Below are 6000 nucleotides of genomic sequence, written 5' to 3'. Positions count from 1 at the left end.
TTTATCTTTTTCCACCCTTGGCCGGGGGTTGAACAAAAAATTACTCTCACTTATTGTTATAATATACCTTAAACTAACTCATATCAAAAATTCAGCCAAGTTGGCAAAATTTCGATTTAAAGGCTTAGTTAATTGGACTACATATGATATCTTTAGTTATGGAGACTGACAAAAACAAACAAATTTAATCTGTCAAAGTAACTGAAACGAAAAGTCAAAAACAGTTCATTTAAAGTGCCCGATACAAATTGATGTGCTTTTTGTACTTTTTTTTGTATTTGTCTGCTATTTTCAATTGAGATAATTTGGTTAGGCAAAACTATTTTCATAAAAATAACCCTGGACTGATCCTTTTGGCACAAGGGTTTATTTCACATATTTTTTCACGATACCCAGAAATGAAGAAAGAAAAAGAAATAAATACACAAATTTCTAAGTCGCAATAAACCCATAATAATATAGATAAGTTGAATATAAATAAATATTTATCGCCTGTATAGTAATCAGCAAATTCTAAGTCATATACAGACTATTTAACGCAGTACCTATATCTTGTAGCAGGTAAAAAATTGTGATATTCTTTATAGTGATTCTCTTCGGTTAATATGATTATCCTGGAGAGAGTCAAACAAAAACCTCACTGAAAAACTCCCACAACATAAGAAAACAAGTTTTATACAAAACGAAGCTATTTCTGAACAATATAATTCCATGTTTTTTGTTGGAAAAAATAGTAAATGGGATCCTAAGAACGGCATGTGAAAATTTAAAAAGCCGTGACATCAACATTATAACTAAACGTCGTACGTTTTACATTTATTTACAAAATAAATAGCAACAAATCGCTTAACAAAGGACCCATCGCATACGCCATCCGCAAACCGGGCTGACATATGCACACATAGACTCAATAGCGAGCTTAAGGCTCACAGCTGTGCTTTATCACCCCCTTACCAACTAAAAATCTCAGTAAGTTACGGTAGCAGTTATCACCGTGTCTTCCTCAGGGCGTACTGTAATTTCAGACTGATAGAGATTGCAATGACAGGATCAAATAAAATAATGAAGTTTGGTACAAAGTGACCTGCCTTTTCAACACTGTATTATTAAGCCATACATTATCCCCGATGTCACTAAAACCCACCATTAGACTGTTCGTTTAAGGAACGTCATGGAAGGGGAACAGTTACGTTCTAACAGAAAACAATTCAATTAATGTAAGCCGCCATCTTTGCGCCCATGACCGCAGCTACAAAATGTCCAAATTAAGTGGACGGGGAAATAAAATGTCATTTGAGCAAGATTTCAATCGAGTATTATCTCCCCATCTTTTTTAGTTCTTACTTTATAACATAACTGTTTTACCTGATGAATTAGGTGTTTGTCACCTTTTCAGATATATACCATACAATTAAATAATGTGGCAAAAAACTTGACCCGTATTTTTTATATTGAATCATTATTTAATTGGCAATTAAAGAAATATGTAAAAGTTAAAACAAATTTGGCGGGCGGCTGTGCCGTGCTATACCAAAATTAATTGTGTCATCTGTTAATAGGAATTCAACTATCAGCGAATGCAGCTAAGAGCTCGCCCTCTGGCGGTGACAAGTGATACTAGTGAAACAAGGTAAACATTTCTTGTGTGTGACATTTCGTTTTGTATTTTATTTAAAACTGTGTATAGTGTTTGCTTTTGAACACTGTTATATTAAAAAAATAGTGTGAGGAAAACTTCAGCAGTTATGGACATTATCTAGGGTTATGGATAAAAAGAAGAAATTGTCGAACTATTATTCATGGAGACTACACAAGGAGCCCGAACTCCATGTAAACAAAAATCTTACAAAAATAAGAGGGCGCTAGTGTTCCATATGTCCCATACGTAGAGAGGAGATAAAAAAGCGGCAGTTTGAATTATAAATCAATCATGTCATTTTTGTGGTGTTAAAAATTTTAAAATAAATAATGTAAGCTACTTTGAATTATATAAATCATGAAAATATGTCATTCCGGACTGTAATTAAACTAAATATATAATAAAAAATATTAGCTTTATGAGAAGAATTTGCTGTTCGTAGAAAGAAACTAGTTTTCAAGGAATTTATGACGTGATCTTGTTAATATTAACCTATAAGTAAGGTTTATGTTTTTGATAATTACTTTGTTAAAGATTTTAGTTTAATGTTAGTAAAAGTCACATTTTATACAGGAAGTTGCCTTTAAAAAAATAGTAATTCTTGTATTATTAATATGGAATTTTTACTTGTGGTAATAAAAAATAGAATATAAAAAAACTCGGTGTTTTAAATAAACTTTTTAAAATATTACAGATGTCCGATTTTGAGTCCAGTGATTCAGATGACTTATTAGACGCATTGTCCAGCTTGAGAGTGGTGATGAAATAGATTTATTCTAAGAAACAGATAGAGTAAAAAATAAGAACTACTTTGAAATTATTGTACCTGAATATAGTGGCCAAGTTTTTTTAACATGTCCATGTTAGCATATGGGAAGTAGCTAACAGAATTGAAGAAAAATTTGCCATTTCTAATTATTTCACCCATGATTCTGGTAAATTTTGCATTGCCTTAAGCTCTACAACAACCAGAAAAGTTACATACTTGCTAAGTAACTTGTCTCCATAAATTATAGAATGGCCGAGATAATGAGGCAGTTGTAATCGAACAATATTTTGCCCAATATGAATTTCCAGAGCAGGTTATAGGAATAATTGATGGGAAAGGAATTCATATAAGATAGAGTATATCACAATCCATATTTTTTTTGAATAACCAATAATATACTATATTATAGTGTAACTGAAAACTGACTATGGAAAGTCGATAAATTATGGTTGGACAATTTCTAAGCTGATTGCCATGTTGTCGGTTTAGACTTCTCAATGCTTCGAGAGTCATATCGCTCTCTTCTCAAAATGTCAAGAAGCTTAAAACAACATAACAACCAATTGATACCAAAATTTTAACAAAATATAGGTACTCCATTATAAAGGTCACAAAAAATAGGTAATCTAAATATTTTATAACTGTTTAAAATCGATTAGTTTTCTGGGTATATATTTTAAAATTGCTGTAAAATTTAATTCTACTTTCGTAAAATTGTTGATTTAATTCGAACGTAACATGGTTCCATGACTTATTCCAAGGTAGAGTATAGACCAAAATTAATAAGGTATTATAAAGAAATATTTTAGCAATGTTCTATATTTTTGTTATATATTTTGTAAAAATAAAATGTTTATCTACCAAAGATTTCAATGTTTTATTAATTGAATCAAAAAAACGAAATTATTTGTGCCTAATTAAAATAAAATAAATATTTATTCATAACAAACAAGTAACAAAGTAAATATATATTACAAATAAAACAACTTAAAAATAAGTAATACGTGTCAGTCTATCTTCTTAAAATTTCATTTTGTTCATGAAGCAATTGATTTCCATGTTTAAATATTTAGTAAAAGTAGTCAATTACCAATACAGATCGATCAGCATCAATTACTACACGTATCCTCTCTTTAAATTTTATATGATATCTGAATTTCAATCAGTTTTTTACTAACAGGAAAGAAACAGCAACTAATTGGAAATGATTTATTCAATTCAGTAATGATAATAACAATGTCACCAGCAAGAATTATATGAAAGATACGAATTTAATTATTAATGCACATAATATAAATTACAAGAATATGTAGAAATCAATAAAGTATACTTTGTTGTCAATATTATGTGAACATATTCATCATTGCTTTGTTGAGATCTCATCACACGTCAACAGAACTTTTCTTTTATTAGATTATACAGGACAGGATACTCACTATCTAATATAATCTCCTCGTAACTTAATTGCTCTTGATTTACTTGCTGTTCTTGTTGTTGTTGTTGTAACTGTTGCTCTTGTTGTAGCTGCTTCACCTGTTGTTGCTGGTGTAGCGGATGCTCTTGCTGTTGATGCTGCTGCAAGATATATAAAGAAACAATGCATCATTCAATTATACAATATTTGCACTTATGAAATCTTTCCAACTTCCGAATTATTCGACCTTTTGCCATAATATTAACCCACCATTCGGTCAAGTTGTAATATATAGAACTGCTGGACATCATTAGATTGAAACTGCAGATCACAAACGTACTCTTTTATTTTTAATTTGTTGACAGTCATTCACTTCACATACTATTACGTGCTATTACCATATTTAAATTATTTTCGAAACTTTTTATTTACCATTATAAAAACAAATTGTAATAATTATTGACATGACTTCTAGTTTTTAGGTTAGTATACCTCTCCGATATATCTACTAAACTCAATATTATAAAATAAAATTGGTTATTTGCTTACTTCACTCGTATTTATTATGCTACATTCATTTGGGTCATATGGAACACTAGCGCCACCCCAACTTCTGCCATTTCTTGGACAAATATTGTCAATTTTCCCGTATGAGTTCGTGCTCCTTATCTAGTCTCCCTGCTATTATTGTTCAGTTCATGGCTGTTCTTCATGGCCCAAGAAAAATCCAGAATTAAGTTTTCATCAAATTGAAGAAATTTTCAAAATATTATTGTCGATAGACAGTACTCCCTGAATTTCAAGAGCGTTGCTAGTAAGGGCACTAGTTTGCAGTCACAATGAATAAATTTCTAAATTTAAATCACTTTGCCCAATTTTCCCACATAGTACCACATAACCAGCGTTAAAAACTGCCTCTCCTTCTGATATACGAGAATTTTCGTTGGCACTTAAATAGGAAATGTTGGTATTCCACAACGGATAACTTCATAGTTATATAACCTCAAAAAATGTACATTAAATTGTAATGCTAGAAACAAACAAGGTAGACATAAATACTTGCATTAAAATTTATTTATGAAATATTTGAAACCTATAAAATATCACAAAAGTCAAATAACCGCAGTTTAATAACAAAATTACTAATAATAATGGGAAATAAAACGAATGTTGTTCAAATTAATTTGTAAACACGAACGGCAATGTCAAAATTACCTTGTCTCAGAGCTTACCAATTTCACCGCTTGATGCGCTTGCATCTTAAAAATTATCGCGGATAGTCTCATACCACTGTCCTTCTTTTATTTAGTAATAGAGAGGCAAAGAGGAGTTACTTAAATAAGTTTTCTGTAAAAACATATCCATATTCACAACTTGATAACAATGTCGTATGTTTCAAATAAAATAACTGCTTGTCTACAATCATCGAATATAGCCTTTTAACTTTAACAGAACGAAATTAAGTAAATTTCGCAGCAATTTTTTAGATACTCCTCTAATTGTAAGTTTACATAAAACACATTAATATTTAGATATTAAAATCCTTTTCGAAAATTTTCACTGAATGCAATTGATTTATAACTAATGTATAATATTCGAGTTCCTTATCTTTTAATTAGCTTCTTGTTACTTGAAATATCAACTTTATTTCTATTTTTATGAATGACAAAGAATACTATTCATATATCAAGCATAACTGTCAATACTGTCAAACAAATTACAATTGTTCTCTCCTTTTTAGATCAGGGCAACACTGACCAGGGCGCAGAGACTTTTAAATTTAAATAAGTACCCAACAACTAATGTAAAATAAACTTCCATTATTTCACGGTGAAAAGATGTGTGTCGAATTACATATACGAGACTCGTAATATCATGAATTTGATCCTTTTAGGATCCAAATATTGAAAGTATAAGTAATAATTGCATATATCGCAAATATTATAATCATACGATATTTTTTATCAATATCTAACGTCCTCTAAAAACTTTTTTCCTAAATGTCGAAATTAAAAAAAAAATAACTTGTGCTGTATCTAACTGAATTGTTTATTGAAAATTTCATCTACTAATATAATAGCATACATTATATTATTCTTTAAATAAAAACATTCAAAATATATTTAAGGGTCGACATAATAATATTGCTGCAGATTCAGGTACAAATACAGGGTGTCG

At 30.0% G+C, this 6000-nt stretch overlaps 1 long non-coding RNA gene across 1 annotated transcript; it reads left to right on the top strand.

Moving 5' to 3' along the window:
* Window positions 1-2231: 2231 nt before the first annotated feature.
* On the top strand, window positions 2232-2448 carry LOC108916003. Its single transcript, XR_002762964.1, has 2 exons — window positions 2232-2271; window positions 2334-2448. It is a non-coding gene; the product is annotated as an uncharacterized LOC108916003 (long non-coding RNA).
* Window positions 2449-6000: the final 3552 nt, after the last annotated feature.

The sequence above is a fragment of the Anoplophora glabripennis genome, unplaced genomic scaffold (genome assembly GCF_000390285.2).
Source record: "Anoplophora glabripennis isolate ALB-LARVAE unplaced genomic scaffold, Agla_2.0 scaffold122, whole genome shotgun sequence".
In the NCBI taxonomy this organism is placed as follows: domain Eukaryota; kingdom Metazoa; phylum Arthropoda; class Insecta; order Coleoptera; family Cerambycidae; genus Anoplophora; species Anoplophora glabripennis.
This window is presented reverse-complemented; position numbering and strand designations above follow the sequence as displayed.